At 50.7% G+C, this 27,366-nt stretch overlaps 1 protein-coding gene across 4 annotated transcripts in view; it reads left to right on the plus strand.

Moving 5' to 3' along the window:
- LOC128694154 (vascular endothelial growth factor receptor 1) overlaps positions 1-27,366 on the plus strand; it is a 598,057-nt gene that overhangs the window by 149,523 nt on the left and 421,168 nt on the right. Inside the window, exon 1 of one of the 4 annotated variants that reach the window (XM_070093510.1) lies at positions 7,699-7,761. The exons of 2 other annotated variants lie outside the window; for them this stretch is intronic. The gene's annotated coding sequence lies outside the window, so the exon portion shown is untranslated. Of the gene's footprint in view, positions 1-7,698; positions 7,762-7,857; positions 8,100-27,366 lie in introns of those variants that run through there. One more of the 4 variants, XM_070093511.1, reaches the window with a different exon arrangement.

A 27,366-nucleotide genomic window follows, 5' to 3' on the forward strand; every position in this document is an offset into this window, starting at 1 on the left:
TAGCAAGGGAATTATGTGATTGTTGCAGTAACTAGCAAGAGAACTATGTGATTGTTGCAGCAACTAGCAAGGGAACTATGTGATTGTTGCAGCAACTAGCAAGGGAACTATGTGATTGTTGCAGCAACTAGCAAGGGAAATATGTGATTGTTGCAGCAACTAGCAACGGAACTATGTGATTGTTGCAGCAACTAGCAAGGGAACTGTGTGATTGTTGCAGCAACTAGCAAGGGAACTATGTGATTGTTGCAGCAACTAGCAAGGGAACTATGTGATTGTTGCAGCAAATAGCAAGGGAACTATGTGATTGTTGCAGCAACTAGCAAGGGAATTATGTGATTGCTGCAGCAACTAGCGAGAGAACTATGTGATTGTTGCACCAACTAGCAAGGGAATTATGTGATTGTTGCAGCAACTAGCAAGGGAACTATGTGATTGTTGCAGCAACTAGCAAGGGAATTATGTGATTGTTGCAGCAACTAGCAAGGGAATTATGTGATTGTTGCAGCAGACACTGCCTTCACACTAGCAGACACTACATTCACACTAGCAGACACTGCCTTCACAAGTGCAGACACTGCCTTCACACTAGCAGACACTGCCTTCACACGTGCAGACACTGCCTTCACACGTGCAGACACTGCCTTCACACGTGCAGACACTGCCTTCACACGTGCAGACACTGCCTTCACACTTGCAGACACTACCTTCACACTAACAGACACTGCCTTCACACGTGCAGACACTACCTTCACACTAGCAGACACTGCCCTCACACGTGCAGACACTGCCTTCACACTAGCAGACACTGCCTTCACACGTGCAGACACTACCTTCACACTAGCAGACACTGCCCTCACACGTGCAGACACTGCCTTCACACTAGCAGACACTGCCTTCACACGTGCAGACACTGCCTTCACACTTGCAGACACTACCTTCACACTAGCAGACACTGCCCTCACACGTGCAGACACTGCCTTCACACTAGCAGACACTGCCTTCACACGTGCAGACACTGCCTTCACACTTGCAGACACTACCTTCACACTAGCAGACACTGCCCTCACACGTGCAGACACTGCCTTCACACTAGCAGACACTGCCTTCACACGTGCAGACACTACCTTCACACTAGCAGACACTGCCTTTACACTAGCAGACACTGCCTTCACACGTGCAGACACTGCCTTCACACGTGCAGACACTGCCTTCACACGTGCAGACACTGCCTTCACACTTGCTAGTTGTTGCAGCAACTAGCAAGGGAACTATGTGATTGTTGCAGCAACTAGCAAGGGAATTATGTGATTGTTGCAGCAACTAGCAAGGGAATTATGTGATTGTTGCAGTAACTAGCAAGAGAACTATGTGATTGTTGCAGCAACTAGCAAGGGAACTATGTGATTGTTGCAGCAACTAGCAAGGGAACTATGTGATTGTTGCAGCAACTAGCAAGGGAAATATGTGATTGTTGCAGCAACTAGCAACGGAACTATGTGATTGTTGCAGCAACTAGCAAGGGAACTGTGTGATTGTTGCAGCAACTAGCAAGGGAACTATGTGATTGTTGCAGCAACTAGCAAAGGAACTATGTGATTGTTGCAGCAACTAGCAAGGGAACTATGTGATTGTTGCAGCAACTAGCAAGGGAATTATGTGATTGCTGCAGCAACTAGCGAGAGAACTATGTGATTGTTGCACCAACTAGCAAGGGAATTATGTGATTGTTGCAGCAACTAGCAAGGGAACTATGTGATTGTTGCAGCAACTAGCAAGGGAATTATGTGATTGTTGCAGCAACTAGCAAGGGAATTATGTGATTGTTGCAGCAACTAGCGAGAGAACTATGTGATTGTTGCAGCAACTAGCAAGGGAACTATGTGAGTGTTGCAGTAACTAGCAAGGGAACTATGTGATTGTTGCAGCAACTAGCAAGGGAATTATGTGATTGTTGCAGCAACTAGCGAGAGAACTATGTGATTGTTGCAGCAACTAGCAAGGAAATTATGTGATTGTTGCAGCAACTAGCGAGAGAACTATGTGATTGTTGCAGTAACTAGCGAGAGAACTATGTGATTGTTGCAGCAACTAGCGAGAGAACTATGTGATTGTTGCAGCAACTAGCGAGAGAACTATGTGATTGTTGCAGCAACTAGCGAGAGAACTATGTGATTGTTGCAGCAACTAGCGAGAGAACAATGTGATTGTTGCAGCAACTAGCGAGAGAACTATGTGATTGTTGCAGCAACTAGCGAGAGAACTATGTGATTGTTGCAGCAACTAGCGAGAGAACTATGTGATTGTTGCAGCAACTAGCGAGAGAACTATGTGATTGTTGCAGCAACTAGCGAGAGAACTATGTGATTGTTGCAGCAACTAGCGAGAGAACTATGTGATTGTTGCAGCAACTAGCGAGAGAACTATGTGATTGTTGCAGCAACTAGCGAGAGAACTATGTGATTGTTGCAGCAACTAGCGAGAGAACTATGTGATTGTTGCAGCAACTAGCGAGAGAACTATGTGATTGTTGGTGAATGTTGATGCTTGGCACCACAAGGTGTTTTCTTAGTGTACACGTCCAGAGCTACGTGCTCTCGTGCAGACACTCAGACGTGCAGACACTCAGACGTGCAGACACTGCCTTCACACGTGCAGACACTGCCTTCACACTAGCAGACACTGCCTTCACACTAGCAGACACTGCCCTCACACGTGCAGACGCTGCCTTCACACTAGCAGACACTGCCTTCACACTAGCAGACACTGCCTTCACACTAGCAGACACTGCCCTCACACGTGCAGACACTGCCTTCACACTAGCAGACACTGCCTTCACACGTGCAGACACTTCCTTCACACTAGCAGACACTGCCCTCACACGTGCAGACGCTGCCTTCACACTAGCAGACACTGCCTTCACGCTAGCAGAAACTGCCCTCACACATGCAGACACTGCCTTCACACGTGCAGACACTGCCTTTACACTTGCAGACACTGCCTTCACACTAACATACACTGCCTTCACACGTGCAGACACTTCCTTCACACTAGCAGAACTGCCCTCACACGTGCAGACACTGCCTTCACACTAGCAGACACTGCCTTCACACTAGCAGACACTGCCTTCACACGCGCAGACACTGCCTTCACACGTGCAGACACTGCCTTCACACGTGCAGACACTGCCTTCACACGTGCATGCACTGCCTTCACACTAGCAGACACTGCCTTCACACTAGCAGACACTGCCTTCACACTAGCAGACACTGCCTCCACACGTGCAGACACTGCCTTCACACGTGCAGACACTGCCTTCACACGTGCAGACACTGCCTTCACACGTGCAGACACTGCCTTCACACTAGCAGACACTGCCTTCACACGTGCAGACACTGCCTTCACACGTGCAGACACTGCCTTCACACTAGCACACACTGCCCTCACACGTGCAGACACTGCCTTCACACGTGCAGACACTGCCTTCACACGTGCAGACACTGCCTTCACACGTGCACACACTGCCTTCACACGTGCAGACACTGCCTTCACACGTGCAGACACTGCCTTCACACGTGCAGACACTGCCTTCACACGTGCAGACACTGCCTTCACACGTGCAGACACTGCCTTCACACGTGCAGACACTGCCTTCACACGTGCAGACACTGCCTTCACACTAGCAGACACTACCTTCACACTAGCACACACTGCCTTCACACGTGCAGACACTGCCTTCACACTAGCAGACACTGCCTTCACACGTGCAGACACTGCCTTCACACGTGCAGACACTGCCTTCACACGTGCAGACACTGCCTTCACACTAGCAGACACTACATTCACACTAGCAGACACTGCCTTCACACGTGCAGACACTGCCTTCACACTAGCAGACACTGCCTTCACACGTGCAGACACTGCCTTCACACGTGCAGACACTGCCTTCACACGTGCAGACACTGCCTTCACACGTGCAGACACTGCCTTCACACTTGCAGACACTACCTTCACACTAACAGACACTGCCTTCACACGTGCAGACACTACCTTCACACTAGCAGACACTGCCCTCACACGTGCAGACACTGCCTTCACACTAGCAGACACTGCCTTCACACGTGCAGACACTACCTTCACACTAGCAGACACTGCCCTCACACGTGCAGACACTGCCTTCACACTAGCAGACACTGCCTTCACACGTGCAGACACTGCCTTCACACGTGCAGACACTGCCTTCACACGTGCAGACACTGCCTTCACACTTGCAGACACTACCTTCACACTAGCAGACACTGCCCTCACACGTGCAGACACTGCCTTCACACTAGCAGACACTGCCTTCACACGTGCAGACACTACCTTCACACTAGCAGACACTGCCTTTACACTAGCAGACACTGCCTTCACACGTGCAGACACTGCCTTCACACGTGCAGACACTGCCTTCACACGTGCAGACACTGCCTTCACACTAGCAGACACTGCCTTCACACTAGCAGACACTGCCTTCACATGTGCAGACACTGCCTTCACACTAGCAGACACTGCCTTCACACTAGCAGACACTGCCTTCACACTAGCAGACACTGCCTTCACATGTGCAGACACTGCCTTCACACTAGCAGACACTGCCTTCACACTAGCAGACACTGCCTTCACACTAGCAGACACTGCCTTCACATGTGCAGACACTGCCTTCACACTAGCAGACACTGCCTTCACACTAGCAGACACTGCCTTCACACTAGCAGACACTGCCTTCACACTAGCAGACACTGCCTTCACACTAGCAGACACTGCCTTCACACTAGCAGACACTGCCTTCACACTAGCAGACACTGCCTTCACACTAGCAGACACTGCCTTCACATGTGCAGACACTGCCTTCACATGTGCAGACACTGCCTTCACATGTGCAGACACTGCCTTCACATGTGCAGACACTGCCTTCACATGTGCAGACACTGCCTTCACACTAGCAGACACTGCCTTCACATGTGCAGACACTGCCTTCACACTAGCAGACACTGCCTTCACACTAGCAGACACTGCCTTCACACGTGCAGACACTGCCTTCACACTAGCAGACACTGCCTTCACACGTGCAGAGACTGCCTTCACACTAGCAGACACTGCCTTCACACTAGCAGACACTGCCTTCACACTAGCAGACACTGCCTTCACACGTGCAGACACTGACTTCACACTAGCAGACACTGCCTTCACACGTGCAGACACTGACTTCACACTAGCAGACACTGCCTTCACACTAGCAGACACTGCCTTCACACGTGCAGACACTGCCTTCACACGTGCAGACACTGCCTTCACACGTGCAGACACTGACTTCACACTCTACAGAGTTCTTAATGTTGACACTCAGCGGCGCTCATATATGTTAGATTCAATTATCCTTCCCTCTCTCCCCTCCCACCCATCCCTGCCCTCTCTCCCCTCCCTCCCATCCCTGCCCTCTCTCCCCTTCCTCCCATCCCTGCCCTCTCTCCCCTCCCTCCCATCCCTGCCCTCTCTCCCCTCCCTCCCATCCCTGCCCTCTCTCCCCTCCCTCCCATCCCTGCCCTCTCTCCCCTCCCTCCCATCCCTGCCCTCTCTCCCCTCCCTCCCATCCCTGCCCTCTCTCCCCTCCCTTCCATCCCTGCCCTCTCTCCCCTCCCTCCCATCCCTGCCCTCTCTCCCCTCCCTCCCATCCCTGCCCTCTCTCCCCTCCCTCCCATCCCTGCCCTCTCTCCCCTCCCTCCCATCCCTGCCCTCTCTCCCCTCCCTCCCATCCCTGCCCTCTCTCCCCTCCCTCCCATCCCTGCCCTCTCTCCCCTCCCTCCCATCCCTGCCCTCTCTCCCCTCCCTCCCATCCCTGCCCTCTCTCCCCTCCCTCCCATCCCTGCCCTCTCTCCCCTCCCTCCCATCCCTGCCCTCTCTCCCCTCCCTCCCATCCCTGCCCTCTCTCCCCTCCCTCCCATCCCTGCCCTCTCTCCCCTCCCTCCCATCCCTGCCCTCTCTCCCCTCCCTCCCATCCCTGCCCTCTCTCCCCTCCCTCCCATCCCTGCCCTCTCTCCCCTCCCTCCCATCCCTGCCCTCTCTCCCCTTCCTCCCATCCCTGCCCTCTCTCCCCTCCCTCCCATCCCTGCCCTCTCTCCCCTCCCTCCCATCCCTGCCCTCTCTCCCCTCCCTCCCATCCCTGCCCTCTCTCCCCTCCCTCCCATCCCTGCCCTCTCTCCCCTCCCTCCCATCCCTGCCCTCTCTCCCCTCCCTCCCATCCCTGCCCTCTCTCCCCTCCCTCCCATCCCTGCCCTCTCTCCCCTCCCTTCCATCCCTGCCCTCTCTCCCCTCCCTTCCATCCCTGCCCTCTCTCCCCTCCCTCCCATCCCTGCCCTCTCTCCCCTCCCTCCCATCCCTGCCCTCTCTCCCCTCCCTCCCATCCCTGCCCTCTCTCCCCTCCCTCCCATCCCTGCCCTCTCTCCCCTCCCTCCCATCCCTGCCCTCTCTCCCCTCCCTCCCATCCCTGCCCTCTCTCCCCTCCCTCCCATCCCTGCCCTCTCTCCCCTCCCTCCCATCCCTGCCCTCTCTCCCCTCCCTCCCATCCCTGCCCTCTCTCCCCTCCCTCCCATCCCTGCCCTCTCTCCCCTCCCTCCCATCCCTGCCCTCTCTCCCCTCCCTCCCATCCCTGCCCTCTCTCCCCTCCCTCCCATCCCTGCCCTCTCTCCCCTCCCTCCCATCCCTGCCCTCTCTCCCCTCCCTCCCATCCCTGCCCTCTCTCCCCTCCCTCCCATCCCTGCCCTCTCTCCCCTCCCTCCCATCCCTGCCCTCTCTCCCCTTCCTCCCATCCCTGCCCTCTCTCCCCTCCCTCCCATCCCTGCCCTCTCTCCCCTCCCTCCCATCCCTGCCCTCTCTCCCCTCCCTCCCATCCCTGCCCTCTCTTCCCTCCCTCCCATCCCTGCCCTCTCTCCCCTCCCTCCCATCCCTGCCCTCTCTCCCCTCCCTTCCATCCCTGCCCTCTCTCCCCTCCCTCCCATCCCTGCCCTCTCTCCCCTCCCTCCCATCCCTGCCCTCTCTCCCCTCCCTCCCATCCCTGCCCTCTCTCCCCTCCCTCCCATCCCTGCCCTCTCTCCCCTCCCTCCCATCCCTGCCCTCTCTCCCCTCCCTCCCATCCCTGCCCTCTCTCCCCTCCCTCCCATCCCTGCCCTCTCTCCCCTCCCTCCCATCCCTGCCCTCTCTCCCCTCCCTCCCATCCCTGCCCTCTCTCCCCTCCCTCCCATCCCTGCCCTCTCTCCCCTCCCTCCCATCCCTGCCCTCTCTCCCCTCCCTCCCATCCCTGCCCTCTCTCCCCTCCCACCCATCCCTGCCCTCTCTCCCCTCCCTCCCATCCGTGCCCTCCCTCCCCTCCCTCCCATCCCTGCCCTCTCTTCCCTCCCTTATTCCTGCCACCACATCCCTGCCCCCTCTTCTCCCCCTTTCATCCCTGCCACCTCATCCCTGCCCTCTCTTCCTTCCCTTCCATCCCTGCCACCTCATCTCTGCCCTCTCTTCCCCCCCTTTCATCCCTGCACCCCACATCCCGTCCCCCACATCCCTGCCCTCACATCCCTGCCCCCACATCCCCTAGTCTCTGTTGTCTCTAGTGCGCGCCACAACAGTTCTGAGGTGCTCTACTGTACTGGAGTGTATCACCTTCCATCCGTCCGTCAGTCGTCATCGTGGGGATCCAGTGATACCATCTCTCCGCTCTTCCTTTTGCTAGTAAGGGCCCCTTTGTCTCCTCAAAGTAGCCTCCCATTCCTTTGGAACCATTGACCTCCCCTACCCCTGGAAAACTATAGACCTACACTTACCCCTAGAAAACCATTGGTCTCCCCTTTTTCCCTAGAAAAACTACTGGCGACATGTTTTGATTTTTCTGGTCAAAGTTGTGTGTGTTTATTTACGTGTACGTGTTTCCCGTGACAACTGTGCTGCAAGGATTTTCTACAGCCGTACACAGCAGCACAGCCGTGCACAGCAGCACAGCTGTACACAGGAGCATAGCTACAGATGCACAGTAACAGCTGTACAGCCCCAGCAGCTTCAGCGGACCCCTGGTAGGCTTACTGAGAAATATATTAGCATTAGGGACGTACCAGTGTGATGTAGATTTAAGATACATGTGCAATACTTCATTGCCGAAACGTTTCGCCTGCACAGCAGGCTTTTTCAGTCCAGGACAACAGTGACTGTCATACTGGTGACAAAGGAAATAGTCGAGAGGTCATTTTTAAGTGTCGTGTTTGATAGGTGTTAAGTCTTCTGTAATCTTTTGACTATCCCGCCCCCAGGATGGATAAGAAGTACATACTGGACCGCTCCCAGCACCTAGCGAGCAGCTAGGATAATGTACTCTCAGTACTCCAGGATGCCTCAGACAACAGGAGAGTAGTTGCTTGGTGGAGCGTTGTATACGGAACGAAGGTGCCAACAGAGAGCTGTATGAAGTAAGCATAACAGAAACATCAGCCTAAGGACTCGGCACACCACACAAGTATTCTGCTTCCTGGGAGGTGGGATGTCTCAGCAGGTGGTAGGACGTCTCAACAGGTGGTGGGACGTCTCAGCAGGTGGTGGGACGTCTCAACAGGTGGGAGGTATAAGCAGGTAATGGGACGTCTCAGCAGTTGGTGGAGGTCTCAGCACGAGCTTTTAAATCTCTGCACAAAATTCAACTTAAACAGCAAATAATAGAGCCTACTAGACTGGAGAATACACTAGACCTCATCTTCACCAACAATGATGATCTGATACGAAATGTCACCATATCAAAAACAATATACTCAGATCACAACATAATCGAGGTTCAGACATGTGTGCGCGGAGCCCCAGACCGACATAATAGGATTAGTCATAAGGGGGCATTCACCAAATTCAACTTCAATAACAAAAACATAAAGTGGGACCAAGTAAACCAAGTCCTAAACGATATAAGCTGGGAAGATATACTAAGCAACACAGACCCCAACTTATGCCTAGAACAGATTAACTCGGTGGCACTCGATGTATGCTCAAGGCTTATTCCTTTAAGAAAAAGGAGGAGTAGATGTAAAATAGAAAGAGACAGGCGCTCCCTTTACAGGTGACGGAAAAGAATAACAGAGCGGCTAAAAGAGGCCAACATATCTGAAATGCGTAGGGAGTCACTTATCAGAGAAATAGCAAGCATCGAACTTAAGCTAAAGGAATCTTATAGGAGTCAGGAATCGCGGGAAGAACTTAAAGCCATAAATGAAATCGAAAGAAACTCAAAGTATTTCTTTTCTTATGCCAAATCAAAGTCGAGAACAACATCCAGTATTGGGTCCCTACTTAAACAAGATGGGTCCTACACAGATGACAGCAAGGAAATGAGTGAGCTACTCAAGTCCCAATATGACTCAGTTTTTAGCAAGCCGCTAACCAGACTGAGAGTCAAAGATCAAAATGAATTTTTTATGAGAGAGCCACAAAATTTGATTAACACAAGCCTATCTGATATTATTCTGACACCAAATGACTTCGAACAAACGATAAATGACATGCCCATGCACTCTGCCCCAGGGCCAGACTCATGGAACTCCGTGTTCATCAAGAACTGCAAGAAGCCCCTATCACGAGCTTTTACCATCCTATGGAGAGGGAGCATGGAGACGGGGGTCGTCCCACAGTTACTAAAAACAACAGACATAGCCACACTCCACAAAGGGGGCAGTAAAGCAATAGCAAAGAACTACAGACCGATAACACTAACATCCCATATCATAAAAATCTTTGAAAGGGTCCTAAGAAGTAAGATCGCCACCCATCTAGATACCCATCAATTACATAGCCCAGGGCAACATGGGTTTAGAGCAGGTTGTTCCTGTCTGTCTCAGCTACTGGATCACTACGACAAGGTCCTAGATGCACTAGAAGACAAAAAGAATGCAGGTGTAATATATACAGACTTTGCAAAAGCCTTCGACAAGTGTGACCATGGTGTAATAGCGCACAAAATGCGTGCTAAAGGAATAACAGGAAAAGTTGGTAAATGGATCTATAATTTCCTCACAAACAGAACACAAAGAGTAGTCGTCAACAGAGTAAAGTCTGAGGCGGCCACGGTGAAAAGCTCTGTTCCACAAGACACAGTACTCGCTCCCATCTTGTTTCTCATCCTCATATCTGACATAGACAAGGATGTCAGCCACAGCACCGTGTCTTCCTTTGCAGATGACACCCGGATCTGCATGGCAGTGTCTTCCATTGCAGACACTGCAAGGCTCCAGGCGGACATCAACCAAATCTTTCAGTGGGCTGCAGAAAACAATATGAAGTTCAACGATGAGAAATTTCAATTACTCCGATATGGTAAACACGAGGAAATTAAAACTTCATCAGAGTACAAAACAAATTCCTTCCACAAAATAGAGCGAAAAGCCAACGTCAAAGACCTGGGAGTGATCATGTCGGAGGATCTTACCTTCAAGGACCATAACATTGTATCAATTGCATCTGCTAGAAAAATGACAGGATGGATAATGAGAACCTTCAAAACTAGGGATGCCAAGTCCATGATGACACTCTTCAGGTCACTTGTTCTAACTTGGCTGGAATATTGCTGCACACTAACAGCACCTTTCAAGGCAGGTGAAATTGCTGACCTAGAAAATGTACAGAGAACCTTCACGGTGCGCATAACGGAGATAAAACACCTCAGTTACTGGGAGCGCTTGAAGTTCCTAAACCTGTATTCCCTGGAACGCAGGCGGGAGAGATACATGATTATATACACCTGGAAAATCCTAGAGGGACTAGTACCGAACTTGCACACGAAAATCACTCACAACGAAAGCAAAAGACTCGGCAGACGATGCAACATCCCCCAATGAAAAGCAGGGGTGTCACTAGCACGTTAAGAGACAATACAATAAGTGTCAGAGGCCCGAGACTGTTCAACTGCCTCCCAGCATACATAAGGAGGATTACCAATAGACCCCTGGCAGTTTTCAAGCTGGCACTGGACAAACACCTAAAGTCGGTACCTGACCAGCTGGGCTGTGGCTCGTACTTTGGATTGAGTGCAGCCAGCAGAAACAGTCTGGTTGATTAGGCTCTGATCCACCAAGAGGCCTGGTCACAGACCGGGCCGCGGGGGCGTTGACCCCCGGAACTCTCTCCAGGTAAACTCCAGGTCTCCAGGTGGTGGCAGGCCTCGACAGGTGATGGGGTAACCTCTCAGCAGGTGATGGGGGACATCTCAGCAGGTGATGGGGGAACATCTCAGCAGGTGATGGGGTAACATCTCAGCAGGTGATGAGGGCATCTCAGCAGGTGATGGGAGACATCTCAGCAGGTGATGGGATAACATCTCAGCAGGTGATGGGGCAACTCAGCAGATGATGGGGCATCTCAGCAGGTGATGGGGGCATCTCAGCAGGTGATGGGGCATCTCAGCAGGTGATGTGGGCATCTCAGCAGGTGATGGGGGCATCTCAGCAGGTGATGGGGTAACACCTCAGCAGGTGATGGGTCATCTCAGCAGGTGATGGGGTATCTCAGCAGATGATGGGGGCATCTCAGCAGGTGATGGGGCATCTCAGCAGGTGAAGGGGGTATCTCAGCAGGTGATGGAGCATCTCAGCAGGTGATGGGGCATCTCAGCAGGAGATGGGGGCATCTCAGCAGGTGATGGGGGTATCTCAGCAGGTGATGTGGGCATCTCAGCAGGTGATGGGGGCATATCAGCAGGTGATGGGGATATATCAGCAGGTGATGGGGGCATCTCAGCAGGTGATGGGGGCATCTCAGCAGGTGATGGGGCATCTCAGCAGGTGATGGGGGCATCTCAGCAGGTGATGGGGCATTTCAGCAGGTGATGGGGGTATCTCAGCAGGTGATGGGGTATCTCAGCAGGTGATGGGACATCTCAGCAGGTGATGGGGCATCTCAGCAGGTGATGGGGGCATCTCAGCAGGTGATTGGGGTATTTCAGCAGGTGATGGGGGCATCTCAGCAGGTGATGGGGGTATCTCAGCAGGTGATGGGGTATCTCAGCAGATGATGGGGGCATCTCAACAGGTGATGGGGGCATCTCAGCAGGTAATGGGGGCATCTCAGTAGGTGATGGGGGACATTTCAGCAGGTGATGGGGGAACATCTCAGCAGGTGATGGGGTAACATCTCAGCAGGTGATGAGGGCATCTCAGCAGGTGATGGGGGACATCTCAGCAGGTGATGGGGGACATCTCAGCAGGTGATGGGATAACATCTCAGCAGGTGATGGGGCATCTCAGCAGATGATGGGGCATCTCAGCAGGTGATGGGGCATCTCAGCAGGTGATGGGGGCATCTCAGCAGGTGATGGGGGCATCTCAGCAGGTGATGGGGGCATCTCAGCAGGTGATGTGGGCATCTCAGTAGGTGAAGGGGGTATCTCAGCAGGTGATGGGGGTATCTCAGCAGGTGATGGGGCATCTCAGCAGGTGATGGGGCATCTCAGCAGGTGATGGGAGCATCTCAGCAGGTGATGGGGGCATCTCAGCAGGTGATGGGGGTATCTCAGCAGGTGAGGGGGGCATCTCAGCAGGTGATGGAGGCATCTCAGCAGGTGATGGGGGCATCTCAGCAGGTGATGGGGGCATCTCAGCAGGTGATGGGGCATCTCAGCAGGTGATGGGGGCATCTCAGCAGGTGATGGAGGTATATCAGCAGGTGATGGGGCATCTCAGCAGGTGATGGGGGCATCTCAGCAGGTGATGGGGCATCTCAGCAGGTGATGGGGCATCTCAGTAGGTGATGGGGGCATCTCAGCAGGTGATGGGGGACATCTCAGCAGGTGATGGGATAACAGCAGGTGATGGGGCATCTCAGCAGATGATGGGGCATCTCAGCAGGTGATGGGGGCATCTCAGCAGGTGATGGGGCATCACAGCAGGTGATGTGGGCATCTCAGTAGGTGAAGGGGGTATCTCAGCAGGTGATGGGGGTATCTCAGCAGGTGATGGGGTATCTCAGCAGTTAATGGGGGCATCTCAGCAGGTGATGGAGGCATCTCAGCAGGTGATGGGGGCTTCTCAGCAGGTGATGGGGGTTTCTCAGCAGGTGATGGGGGCATCTCAGCAGGTGATGGGGGCATCTCAGCAGGTGATGGGGGCATCTCAGCAGGTGATGGAGTATCTCAGCAGGTGATAGGGGCATCTCAGCAGGTGATGGGGGCATCTCAGCAGGTGATGGAGGTATATCAGCAGGTGATAGGGCATCTCAGCAGGTGATGGGGGCATCTCAGCAGGTGATGGGGCATCTCAGCAGGTGATGGGGGCATCTCAGCAGGTGATGGGGGCATCTCAGCAGGTGATGGAGGCATCTCAGCAGGTGATTGGGGTATCTCAGCAGGTGATGGGGCATCTCAGCAGGTGATCGGGGCATCTCAGCATGTGATGGGGGTATCTCAGCAGGTGATGGGGGCATCTCAGCAGGTGATGGGGGCATTTCAGCAGGTGATGGGGGCATCTCAGCATGTGATGGGGGTATCTCAGCAGGTGATTGGGGTATCTCAGCAGGTGATGGGGCATCTCAGCAGGTGATGGGGGCATCTCAGCAGGTGATGAGGGCATCTCAGCAGGTGATGGGGGTGTCTCAGCAGGTAATGGGGGTATCTCAGCAGGTGATGGAGGTATATCAGCAGGTGATAGGGCATCTCAGCAGGTGATGGGGGCATCTCAGCAGGTGATGGGGCATCTCAGCAGGTGATGGGGGCATCTCAGCAGGTGATGGGGGCATCTCAGCAGGTGATGGAGGCATCTCAGCAGGTGATTGGGGTATCTCAGCAGGTGATGGGGGCATCTCAGCAGGTGATGGGGGCATCTCAGCATGTGATGGGGGTATCTCAGCAGGTGATGGGGGCATCTCAGCAGGTGATGGGGGCATCTCAGCAGGTGATGGGGGCATCTCAGCATGTGATGGGGGTATCTCAGCAGGTGATTGGGGTATCTCAGCAGGTGATGGGGTATCTCAGCAGGTGATGGGGGTATCTCAGCAGGTGATGGGGGTACCTCAGCAGGTGATGGGGGTATCTCAGCAGGTGATGGGGGTATCTCAGCAGGTGATGGGGGCATCTCAGCAGGTGATGGAGGCATCTCAGCAGGTGATTGGGGTATCTCAGCAGGTGATGGGGGCATCTCAGCAGGTGATGGGGGTATCTCAGCAGGTGATGGGGGTATCTCAGCAGGTGATTGGGGTATCTCAGCAAGTGATGGGGGTATCTCAGCAGGTGATGGGGGTATCTCAGCAGGTGATGGGGGTATCTCAGCAGGTGATGGGGGTATCTCAGCAGGTGATGGGGGACATCTCAGCAGGTGATGGGGGAACATCTCAGCAGGTGATGGGGGTATCTCAGCAGGTGATGGGGGACATCTCAGCAGGTGATGGGGGAACATCTCATCAGGTGATGGGGGCATCTCAGCAGGTGATGGGGGTATCTCAGCAGGTGATGGGGGTATCTCAGCAGGTGATTGGGGTATCTCAGCAGGTGATGGGGGTATCTCAGCAGGTGATGGGGGTATCTCAGCAGGTGATGGGGGTATCTCAGCAGGTGATGGGGGTATCTCAGCAGGTGATGGGGGACATCTCAGCAGGTGATGGGGGTATCTCAGCAGGTGATGCTGGTATCTCAACAGGTGATGGGGGCATCTCAGCAGATAATGGGGGCATCTCAGCAGGTGATGGGGGACATCTCAGCAGGTGATGGGGGAACATCTCAGCAGGTGATGGGGGTATCTCAGCAGGTGATGGGGGACATCTCAGCAGGTGATGGGGGAACATCTCAGCAGGTGATGGGGGCATCTCAGCAGATAATGGGGGCATCTCAGCAGGTGATGGGGGACATCTCAGCAGGTGATGGGGGAACATCTCAGCAGGTGATGGGGGTATCTCAGCAGGTGATGGGGGACATCTCAGCAGGTGATGGGGGAACATCTCAGCAGGTGATGGGGGTATCTCAGCAGGTGATGGGGGACATCTCAGCAGGTGATGGGGGAACATCTCAGCAGGTGATGGGGGTATCTCAGCAGGTGATGGGGGAACATCTCAGCAGGTGATGGGGGAACATCTCAGCAGGTGATGGGGGAACATCTCAGCAGGTGATGGGGGAACATCTCAGCAGGTGATGGGGGCATCTCAGCAGATAATGGGGGCATCTCAGCAGGTGATGGGGGACATCTCAGCAGGTGATGGGGGAACATCTCAGCAGGTGATGGGGGACATCACAGCAGGTGATGGGGGAACATCTCAGCAGGTGATGGGGGAACATCTCAGCAGGTGATGGGGGTATCTCAGCAGGTGATGGGGGTCTCTCTGCAGGTGATGGGGGAACATCTCAGCAGGTGATGGGGGTATCTCAGCAGGTGATGGGGGTATCTCAGCAGGTGATGGGGGTATCTCAGCAGGTGATGGGGGACATCTCAGCAGGTGATGGGGGACATCTCAGCAGGTGATGGGGGTATCTCAGCAGGTGATGGGGGCATCTCAGCAGGTGATGGGGGTATCTCAGCAGGTGATGGGGGAACATCTCAGCAGGTGATGGGGGAACATCTCAGCAGGTGATGGGGGAACATCTCAGCAGGTGATGGGGGACATCTCAGCAGGTGATGGGGGAACATCTCAGCAGGTGATGGGGGTATCTCAGCTGGTGAGGGGGGACATCTCAGCAGGTGATGGGGGAACATCTCAGCAGGTGATGGGGGAACATCTCAGCAGGTGCTGGGGGAACCTCTCCGCAGGTGATGGGGGTATCTCAGCAGGTGGGGGGTGTATCTCAGCAGGTGATGGGGGAACATCTCAGCAGGTGATGGGGGAACATCTCAGCAGGTGATGGGGGACATCTCAGCAGGTGATGGGGGAACATCTCAGCAGGTGATGGGGGTGGGGTTGTGAGTGATGGTTCACATCCGTTGGATAAGTCAACATTGTAAACAATGTTAGAGATGTGTTCTCAGGACCTTCCCGGGGACAGATAAACAGCTCTTGATCTATGGACCTGGAGCTGCTCATCCCTTTTCAAGGATCAAACTTGACTGCCTCTAATTCCTCAGGCGTTTAATGACTCGTACGAATATATATATATATATATATATATATATATATATATATATATATATATATATATATATATATATTAATTCATATGAATATTTTTCAAGCCTTCAGGTTACCTGGAGTTTACCTGGAGAGAGTTCCGGGGGTCAACGCCCCCGCGGCCCGGTCTGTGACCAGGCCTTCTGGTGGATCAGCGCCTGATCAACCAGGCTGTTGCTGCTGGCTGCACACAAACCAACGTACGAGCCACAGCCCGGCTGATCAGGAACTGACTTTAGGTGCTTGTCCAGTGCCAGCTTGAAGACTGCCAGGGGTCTGTTGGTAATCCCCCTTATGTGTGCTGGGAGGCAGTTGAACAGTCTCGGGCCCCTGACACTTATTGTATGGTCTCTTAACGTGCTAGTGACACCCCTGCTTTTCATTGGGGGGATGGTGCATCGTCTGCCAAGTCATTTGCTTTCGTAGTGAGTGATTTTCGTGTGCAAGTTCGGTACTAGTCCCTCTAGGATTTGCCAGGTGTATATAATCATGTATCTCTCCCTCCTGCGTTCCAGGGAATACAGGTTTAGGAACCTCAAGCGCTCCCAGTAATTGAGGTGTTTTATCTCCGTTATGCGCGCCGTGAAAGTTCTCTGTACATTTTCTAGGTCGGCAATTTCACCTACCTTGAAAGGTGCTGTTAGTGTGCAGCAATATTCCAGCCTAGATAGAACAAATGACCTGAAGAGTGTCATCATGGGCTTGGCCTCCCTAGTTTTGAAGGTTCTCATTATCCATCCTGTCATTTTTCTAGCAGATGCGATTGATACAATGTTATGGTCCTTGAAGGTGAGATCCTCCGACATGATCACTCCCAGGTCTTTGACTTTGGTGTTTCGCTCTATTTTGTGGCCAGAATTTGTTTTGTAATCTGATGAAGATTTAATTTCCTCATGTTTACCATATCTGAGTAATTGAAATTTCTCATCGTTGAACTTCATATTGTTTTCTGCAGCCCACTGAAAGATTTGGTTGATGTCCGCCTGGAGCCTTGCAGTGTCTGCAATGGAAGACACTGTCATACAGATTCGGGTGTCATCTGCAAAGGAAGACACGGTGCTGTGGCTGACATCCTTGTCTATGTCGGATATGAGGATGAGGAACAAGATGGGAGCGAGTACTGTGCCTTGTGGAACAGAGCTTTTCACCGTAGCTGCCTCGGACTTTACTCTGATGACGACTACTCTCTGTGTTCTGTTAGTGAGGAAATTATAGATCCATCGACCGACTTTTCCTGTTATTCCTTTAGCACGCATTTTGTGCGTTATTACGCCATGGTCACACTTGTCGAAGGCTTTTGCAAAGTCTGTATATATTACATCTGCATTCTTTTTGTCTTCTAGTGCATTTAGGACCTTGTCGTAGTGATCCAATAGTTGAGACAGACAGGAGCGACCTGTTCTAAACCCATGTTGCCCTGGGTTGTGTAACTGATGGGTTTCTAGATGGGTGGTGATCTTGCTTCTTAGGACCCTTTCAAAGATTTTTATGATATGGGATGTTAGTGCTATTGGTCTGTAGTTCTTTGCTGTTGCTTTACTGCCCCCTTTGTGGAGTGGGGCTATGTCTGTTGTTTTTAGTAACTGTGGGACGACCCCCGTGTCTATTTATACAGTAATTTTTATTATGAAGATTTGTATATATATATGAATGATATATGGCAACATATGTTTACATAATAATGAATGCAGTTATGTTGAGGAATTTACAATGATGCAGAATTTTAAACTATGTGGAAACTCATAATTTGAGAAACTCCTCAGACGCCGATCAAGAAGCCATGATAAGCAGGCGTTCTCTCTCTGGATCACCACACTGTAGGTTCTGGAAAAGAAAGGTGGCAGCCCTCTGAGCTCTGGTGGTTCCGCCGTGTATGGAATCCAGCTCCTTGAGGAACACCCATGACATGTTATCCCCAGCAGCTGAAGGTTCTTGATATTGTAAGGAGAAAGTGGTACTGGTTGGTCAAGTTCCTGTACTTGTTGAGCTTATGATCGGCAGCGCCTCTGTTGACCAGCACTGTATGGGGTGCATCAGCCAGGGTAGACGCACAAGTGTAGTCTTACACCAGCACTCTATCGTTCTTCCAGGGATGATAATAATAATATATTTATATCTACAAGTTCATGTACAGGGTATTCACGCCTAGTTGGCATCACTGACATACTATGCAGAGCATTTCAGACAAACTAGGTCATTTTGGATCCCAGGATGTAGTTGAAGTTCTAACAATAAAATTCGAGAACCAAAACTTAGTCATTGTGTTTGTATATAAGCCACCAGATGCAACTTCCCAACAGTTCAAAGAATTGCTATCGAAAATTGACTCCTGTCTGGAAAACCTTCCAGCCCCATCCCCAAACATCTTGCTGCTCGGTGACTTCAGTCTAAGACATACAAAATGGAAGAATATAGCAAATAATGTTGAAACAGAAATAATCCCTGTAGGCAGCGCAGATAAGTCACACACACACATGAGCTGCTGAATTTCTGCAATAAACACACCCTAAGTCAGCAGATCGTGGAGCCAACAAGACTGGAGAACACACTCGACCTTATTTTCACAAATGAGGGCTAGACACTAGACTGTAGCAAGGTTCTCTCTGGGCTAGACACTGGACTGTAGCGAGGTTCTCTCTGGGCTAGACACTGGACTGTAGCAAGGTTCTGTCTGGGCTAGACACTGGACTGTAGCAAGGTTCTTTCTGGGCTAGACACTGGACTGTAGCAAGGTTCTCTCTGGGCAGGATACTGGACTGTAGCAAGGTTCTCTCTGGGCTGGATACTGGACTGTAGCAAGGTTCTCTCTGGGCTAGACACTGGACTGTAGCAAGGTTCTTTCTAGGCTAGACACTGGACTGTAGCAAGGTTCTCTCTGGGCTGGATACTGGACTGTAGCAAGGTACTCTCTGGGCTAGACACTGGACTGTAGCAAGGTTCTTTCTGGGCTAGACACTGGACTGTAACAAGGTTCTCTCTGGGCTGGATACTGGACTGTAGCAAGGTTCTCTCTGGGCTAGACACTGAACTGTAGCAAGGTTCTCTCTCTGGGCTGGACACCGGACTGTAGCAAGGTTCTCTCTGGGCTGGACACTGGACTGTAGCAAGGCTCTCTCTCTGGGCTGGACACCGAACTGTAGCAAGGTTCTCTCTGGGCTGGACACTGGACTGTAGCAAGGCTCTCTCTCTGGGCTGGACACCAGACTGTAGCAAGGTTCTCTCTGGGCTGGACACTGGAATGTAGCGAGGCGCTCTCTCTGGGCTGGGCACTAGACTGTAGCAAGGCTTCTCCTGTGATTTCAGTCACATCACTGCATCTCACATACCAACCTTTGGAACCTGAGCAGTACAGACAGCACTGGCCGACTACCAATTACCAGTATGCCACCAACACACTTGTAATCAGTGTGAATGGTGGCAGCAAGGCGGAGAACAGCTTCAGTAAGGAAGCTCGTGGGGATTTTCCGTGAATGAAAAAAAAAAAACAGAGAATTGTTAAGTAATATCTTTGTTGCCTCGCTAAACACTGAGGGAACTGTAGGGGATTTGCTTCTGAGATGATTTTATTTGCATTACTAATCCAGGATAACGTAATAAAGCCAAGTCAATAGACTGGCTTATTTCCATCGGGATCCTTTAATCTTGATGAATTCAGCACATGTCTAATTCATCATCGACGAGTGTCTGATTCATCATTGTGTAGGTATTCATCTGTATTCATAGGTATTCATTTGTATACATCTTTTAATCTTGTTCCCTTAGGATGCTACCTACATCAGTCGACTAACACCCAGGTACCTACTCAGTCCTAAGTGAACAGAGGCAGCGGGTGTAAGGTGACTAACACCCAGGTGCCCAAGTAACAAAAAGGCACAATACAGTGACTGGAACAATACACAAATAACCCGCCCGACTTGGACCATAACACAAGTCACTCTAACAAAATGGAGAGGAGGGAGTATATACAGTCCAGTAGACAGGGACGGGACAAGAGAGGTAGCAGCAAAGGAAGAAGATAAGTAGAGGTGGTAGTAGTAGTAGTAGTAGTAGTAGTAGTAGTAGTAGTAGTAGTAGTAGTAGTGGAGTCAAAGAAAAAAAGAGGAGCACTGCAAGTGAGTTAGGGTCCCACAGAGGGTAGGAACAAGAACACAGAGGATGGGGGGAATAATAATAATGGACCAAACACCCAAGGCAGGAGAAAGAAAACCCAAAGGAGAAAGAGGAAAGAGGAAAATAGAAGGAGAAGGGGAAAAAAAATCAGGTTTTCATGGGTGTTCTGAAGTTTGGAGTATTTTACAATGTAATGGGAAAGGAAGGCATCAAAAGAGAAAAGCCACGACTAAGATTTATACAAGGAAAGTTGTGTATTAGGGAGGATTCAACCAGACGGCGACTGTGAAAGTTAGAAGTAGGGTAGACTGTCTTAGCAGAAGACCAGTCAATGGGATGACTGTGATCTCTGACATGACAAAAAAGAGCATTGTTGGTGTCGGCAAGCCTAACACTACTTTTGTGCTCCCTAAGTCTGTCAGAAAGATAACAGCCAGTTTCTCCAAAGTACTGAAGAGGACAAGAGGAACTTGAAATCGAGTAGACACCAGGAACATCTACAGAGGAAGGAGAGGTATGAACTAGATTAGTGTGAAGACTGTATTAACCCAGGTACCTACTTACTGCTAGGTGAACAGGGGCAGCAGGTATAAGGTGACTAACACCCAGGTACCTACTTGTTGCTATAATAATAATAATATCTTTATTTACTACAAGTACATGTACAAGGTATACAGGCCATAGCTGACATCAGTGACATATTACTATATAGAAAGCCGCTTGTTATGCTGAGCATTTCCCGCAAATTAGGTAAGTTTTGTCCCAGGATGCGACCCACACCAGTCCACTAACACCCAGGTACCCATTTTATACTGATGGGTGAACAGGAACAGCAGATGTCTTATGGAAACACGTCCCTAATGTTTTCCAGCCGTACCGGAGGAGATTCAAACTCCGGACCTCAGCGCTGAGTGGGCTGGCGATCGAGCCACAGGACACCAAGGCGAATAGGGGCAGCAGGTGTAAGGTGACTAACAGCTAGGTACCTACTTACTGCTGGACGCACAGGAGTATCAGGTGCAAGAAAACATGCCCATTTCTTTCACTTGTCCGGGGATCGAACCCCGGTCCCTCAGTGTGTTAGCCGCAAGGAGAAACTTAGAAGAGAGTTGACGCTTCCACAGAAGATAAGTTAGACATAACATCATACTTAGTCCACAGATTAAGTTTTATTTGTATATTTTATCTGAGGCTCTTAATCCGCGTGTATCACTGAGTGAGGCAGATGGTGGGTCGAGACTTCTGCCAGCACCTGTACTGCTCTGGGTAATGTACTCTTGCCAGAGTATTACACTGGGGTAATATTGTCCTGGGAGAGTATTACAGCGAGGTAGTATTATCCAGGGAAAGTATTACACATGTAAAGATGTTATTCACTAAGTTTTGTGTCATTTCGTTGTTCTACTTAGACTAACAATGGAGTGTGACGCACGCACTCCGGATCACTGGTGAGGACTTCCCAGCTGTGTATCCGTCCAGCTGCAGTACTCTGCCCTGGGGACCTTCACATGTGCGACTCACTACTCGTCTATGTATAGTTGCAGGGGTCGAGTCATAGCTCCTGGCCCCGCCTCTTCGCTGGTCGCTACTAGATTCACTCTCATGTCTTCAAGAGCCTTGTCGTACCTGTTTTTAAAGCTATATATGGATGCTGCCTCCATTACATCACTCTTCAGATTGTGCCACTTCCTGACAACTCTATGACTGAAGAAATACTTCCTAACATCCCTATGATTCATCTGAGTTTTCAGTTTCCGGTTATGTCCTGGTGTTCCTGTACTCCGTATCTGAAACATTCTGTCCCCGTCCACTTTGTTAATTCCTCTCAGTATTTTGTACGTCTTTATCATGTCCCCCCTATCCCTCCTGTCCTCCAGTGTCGTCAGGTTGAGTTCCCTTAACCTCTCCTCGTAGGACATACCTCCGGGACTAGTCTTGTTGCAAACCTTTGCACTTTCTCCATTTCTTGACGTGCTGGACCAGGTGTGGGTTCCATACTGGTGCTGTATACTCCAGTATGGGCCTGTGAGTGTGTGTGTGCATGTGTGTGTGCATGTGTGTGTGAGTGTGTGTGTGCATGTGTGTATACTCACCTGATTGTTGCAGGGGTCGGTTCATAGCTCCTGGCTCCGCCTCTTCAATGGTCACTACTGGGTCACTCCCTTCTCTGTGAGCTTTATCATACTTCTTCTTAAAGCTATGTATGGATCCTGCCTCCACCACATCACTTTCCAGACTATTCCACTTCCTGACAACTCTGTGACTGAAGAAATACTTCCTAACATCTCTGTGTCTCATCTGGGTCTTCAACTTCCAACTGTGACCCCTTGTTGCTGTGTCCCATCTCCGGAACAACCTGTCTCTATCCACCTTATCTATTCCACGCAGTATTTTGTATGTCGTTATCATGTCTCCCCTATCTCTCCTGTCCTCCAGTGTCGTCAGACCGATTTCCCTTAACCTTTCCTCGTAGAACATTCCCCTTAGCTCTGTACTCACCTAATTGTGGTTGCAGGGGTCGAGACTCAGCTCCTGGCCCCGCCTCTTCACTGATCGCTACTAGGTCCTCTCCCTCTCTGCTTCCTGAGCTTTGTCATACCTCTTCTTAAAACTATGTATGGTTCCTGTCTCCACTACTTCACTAGCTAGGCTATTCCACTTCCTGACGACTCTATGACTGAAGAAATACTTCCTAACGTCCCTGTGACTCGTCTGAGTCTTCAGCTTCTAGTTGATACCCCTTGTTTCTGTGTTCCCTCTCTGGAACATCCTATCTCTGTCCACCTTGTCTATTCCCCACAGTATCTTGTATGTCGTTATCATGTCTCCCCTGACCCTTCTGTCCTCCTGTGTCGTCAGTCCGATTTCCCTCAACCTTTCCTCGTACGACATTTCCCTGAGCTCTGGAACTAGCCTTGTTGCAAACCTTTGTACTTTCTCTAACTTCTTGACGTGCTTGACCAGGTGTGGGTTCCAGACTGGTGCTGCATACTCCAGTATGGGCCTGACATACACAGTGTACAGTGTCTTGAACGATTCCTTATTAAGGTATCAGAACGCTATTCTCAGATTTGCCAGGCGCCCGTATGCTGCAGCAGTTATTTGGTTGATGTGTGCCTCCGGTGACGTGCTCGGTGTTATGGTCACCCCAAGATCTTTCTCCCTGAGTGAGGTCTGTAGTCTTTATCCACCTAGCCAATACTCTGTCTGCGGTCTTCTTTGCCCCTCCCCAATCTTCATGACTTTACATTTGGCAGGGTTGAATTCGAGAAGCCAGTTTCTGGACCACATGTCCAGCCTGTCCAAGGTCTCTTTGCAGTCCTGCCTCATCCTCATCCGTTTTAATTCTTCTCATCAGCTTCACATCATCTGCGAATAGGGACACTTCAGAGTCTATTCCTTCTATCATGTCGTTCGCATACGTCAATAGCACTGGTCCTAGAACTGACCTCTGTGGGACCCCGCTCGTCACAGGCGCCCACTGTGATACCTCTTCACGTACCATGACTCGTTGTTGCCTCCCTGTCAGGTATTCCCTGATCCATTGCAGTGACCTCCCTCTTATATGCACCTGATCCTCCAGCTTCTGCACTAATCTCTTGTGAGGAACTGTGTCAAAGGCCTTCCTGCAGTCCAGGAAAATGCAATCAACCCACCCCTCCCTCGTGTCTTACTTCTGTTACCTTGTCATAAAACTCCAGAAGGTTTGTGACACAGGATTTGCCTTCCATGAATCCATGCTGGTTTTCATTTATAATCTTGTTCCGTTCCAGGTGTTCCACCACTCTCCTCCTGATAATCTTCTCCATGACTTTGCATACTATACATGTCAGAGACACAGATCTGTAGTTTAGTGCCTCGTTTCTGTCTCCTTTCTTAAATATGGGGACTACATTTGCCATCTTCCATATCTCAGGTAGTTGCCCAGTTTCAAGTGATGTGTTGAAGATTGTGGTTAGGGGCATGCACAGCATCTCTGTTCCTTCTCTAAGGACCCACGGGGAGATGTTGTCCGGTCCCATCACCTTTGAGGTATCAAGGTCACTCAGCAGCTTCTGCACCTCCTCCTCGGTTGTTCGTATGTCATCCAACACTTGCTGGTATATTCCCTCTTGATGCTCCCTTCTGTACTCTCTTCCCAGAGCCCTTCCTGTCTCTACTGTAAAAACTTCCTTAAATCTCTTGTTTAGCTCCTCACATACCTCCTGATCATTTCTTGTGAGTTCGTCACCTTCTGTCCTCAGTTTGATCACCTGGTCTTTGACTGCTGTCTTCCTCCTGATGTGGCTATACAACAGTTTCGGGTCAGTCTTGACTTTCGATGCTATGTTATTTTCATACTGTGGCTGGGCCTCCCTCCTTACCTGTGCATACTCGTTACTGGCTCCGTGACTAATCTCCCTATTTTCATGTGTTCTCTGCCTTCTGTACTTTTTCCATTGTCTATTGCACTTAGTTTTTGCCTCCTTACATCGTCGGATAAACCAGGGGCTCGTTCTGGTCTTCCCATTGTTTCTGTTGCCCTTGGGAATAAACCGTTCCACTGCCTCCTTGTTTTTTGTTGTTGCATATTCCATCATTTCATTTACTGGCTTTCCTGTCAGTTCTCTGTCTCATGGAACCTCCTGCAGGAAGTTCCTCAAACCTATGTAGTCCCCTCTTTTATAGTCAGGCTTTTCCCATTCAACTCCTGTTACTCTCTCCACTTGCAACTCTACTGTGTATTCAAAGCACAGAACCACGTGGTCACTTGCTCCCAGTGGACTCTCATATGTGTTGTCCTCAATGTTTGAACTGCCCAGGGTGAACACTAGGTCCAATCTTGCTGGTTCGTCCTCCCCTCTCACTCTGGTAGTGTCCTTAACATGTTGGTGCATGAGGTTTTCCAGCACCACATCCAACATCTTGGCTCTCGATGTTTCGGGACCCCCATGTGGCTCCAGGTTTTCCCAGTCAATCTCCCTGTGGTTGAAATCACCCATAACCAGCAACTTTGCTCTGCTCGAGTGAGCTCTTCTTGCCACCTCAGCAAGTGTGTCCACCATTGCTCTGTTGCTCTCTTCATATTCCTCTCTTGGCCTCCTGCAGTTCTGTGGTGGGTTATACATCACTGCAATGACCACCTTGTGCTCCCAAGACTGAAGTGTACCTATTATGTAGTCCCTTTCTCTTGTCTCGTCTATGCCTCCCATTTTCTCGAATTTCCATCAGTTTTTTATGAGCAGAGCAATCCCTCCTCCCCCTCTGCCCCTTCTATCTTTCCTCATGATCTGATATCCTGGTGGGAAGATTGCATCTGTTATTGTCTCAGAGAGTTTTATTTCTGTAACTGCTATGATGTCTGGGGACTTCTCATTGATTCTTTCTTGCCACTCCTCATATTTATTCGTTAATCCATCCGCATTTGTGTACCAACCCTTCAACTTCTGTTCTAATACTGTAACTGTGGTCCTGGGGGAATACTGGGGTTGGGAAAGTAGGAGCCCTGTTGGGGGCCTGTGGGGGGTTGCAGTGGAGGTGGAGGAAGAGCTCTCATAGGGGTTTGCTGTAGGGGTAGGGTTTGTGGTGCGGGGGGTGGGAACAGAGGGATCGTTGTGTGTTTGTTGGTTTAGATTGTGCAGTTGCCTTGGGGGTGTCGTGGTTGGAGTCCTTCTGCAGGTGTTTCTGGGGGGTGTGCTTTCCCTTCTACCTGTGCCTGGGTTGTTCTGCTCTTCTTTGTCAATTCCTCCCATTCCTCCTTTCGTTTTTTGCACTCTCTCTTTCAGTATCATCCTTTCCTCCTGTGTTCTGTCTCGATCGAGGTACACACTCTTGAACTCCTGTTTGCCTCTCAGCCATGCTTTCTCATGCAGGATCATGGTTCGAGTTGATTCTGCCTTGAAAATTACTTTGAGAGGTTGTTTCATTCTCTTTGTGAACCACCCGATTCTCCGAAAATTCGCCACCTGGGTCATGTCTCAATCGCCTATCACCTTCATGATACCTTCAATCGCTTTTTTCTCCTCCTGTTTTCTTTCATCATAGGTTTCCCCTTCAGCTTCGTCTAGCCCATAGACAAAAACTGATCTCTCCCTTTCCACCTGCCACTGTGACTCCCATTGCATCCTCTGAGGTGTTTTAGTTCCTTCCCATGGAGTGTTCCTTCCTTCAATCCCTTCCCTAGCTGTGGCCACTATGCTCATTGGTTTGTCCTTCCTGCTCGCCTGTTCCTGGCCCCACAAATGTCTGGTAAAGTCCCTGCACATGTCCTAGTTCCTTCAATGTCTTCCGACCTCTCATTCTGTCCTAGTGTGCTCCCTGTCTTTGTTTTACCCCCGTGTGGGTTTGACAGGACTTTAGCATACAGTTTAGCTTCCATGCTCCCTTCAGACCCTTTGTCTGTGTCTGATGTAAACATTGCTGATGCTACTTCTCTATTATCTTTATCACCAGGCTGTTTCAGATTTCTCGGCTCCTCTTCTAATCTCTGTATCTTGGCTTCTCCTACTGTGTGTGTGTGTGTGTGTACTCACCTATTTGTGCTCACCTATTTGTGGTTGCAGGGGTCGAGTCACAGCTCCTGGCCCCGCCTCTTCGCTGATTGCTGTGTGTGTGTGATTGTGTGTGTGTGTGTGTGTGTGTGTGTGTGTGTGTGTGTGTGTGTGTGTGTGTGTGTGTGTGTGTGTGTGTGTGTGTGTGTTACAGTTTGGTATATATTCGGGAAAGAAAGTCTGTAATTTATTAAAGTTTGCCCAGGTTAATGCAACACATCATGGTCGCCCATCCGACTATGGTTATTTATTGTTAGTTCGTATGTTAGTTGTGATTGTTCCAGCCAGGGTACTGTATGTTAGTTGTGATTGTTCCAGCGGGGGTACTGTATGTTAATTGTCATTGTTCCAGCCAGGGTACTTTATGTTAGTTGTGATTGTTCCAGCCAGGGTACTGTATGTTAGTTGTGATTGTTCCAGCCAGGGTACTGTATGTTAGTTGTGATTGTTCCAGCCAGGGTACTGTATGTTAGTTGTGATTGTTCCAGCGGGGGTACTGTATGTTAGTTGTGATTGTTCCAGCCAGGGTACTGTATGTTAGTTGTGATTGTTCCAGCGGGGGTACTGTATGTTAGTTGTGATTGTTCCA

The sequence above is a fragment of the Cherax quadricarinatus genome, chromosome 43, assembly GCF_038502225.1.
Source record: "Cherax quadricarinatus isolate ZL_2023a chromosome 43, ASM3850222v1, whole genome shotgun sequence".
Taxonomy (NCBI): Eukaryota; Metazoa; Arthropoda; class Malacostraca; order Decapoda; family Parastacidae; genus Cherax; species Cherax quadricarinatus.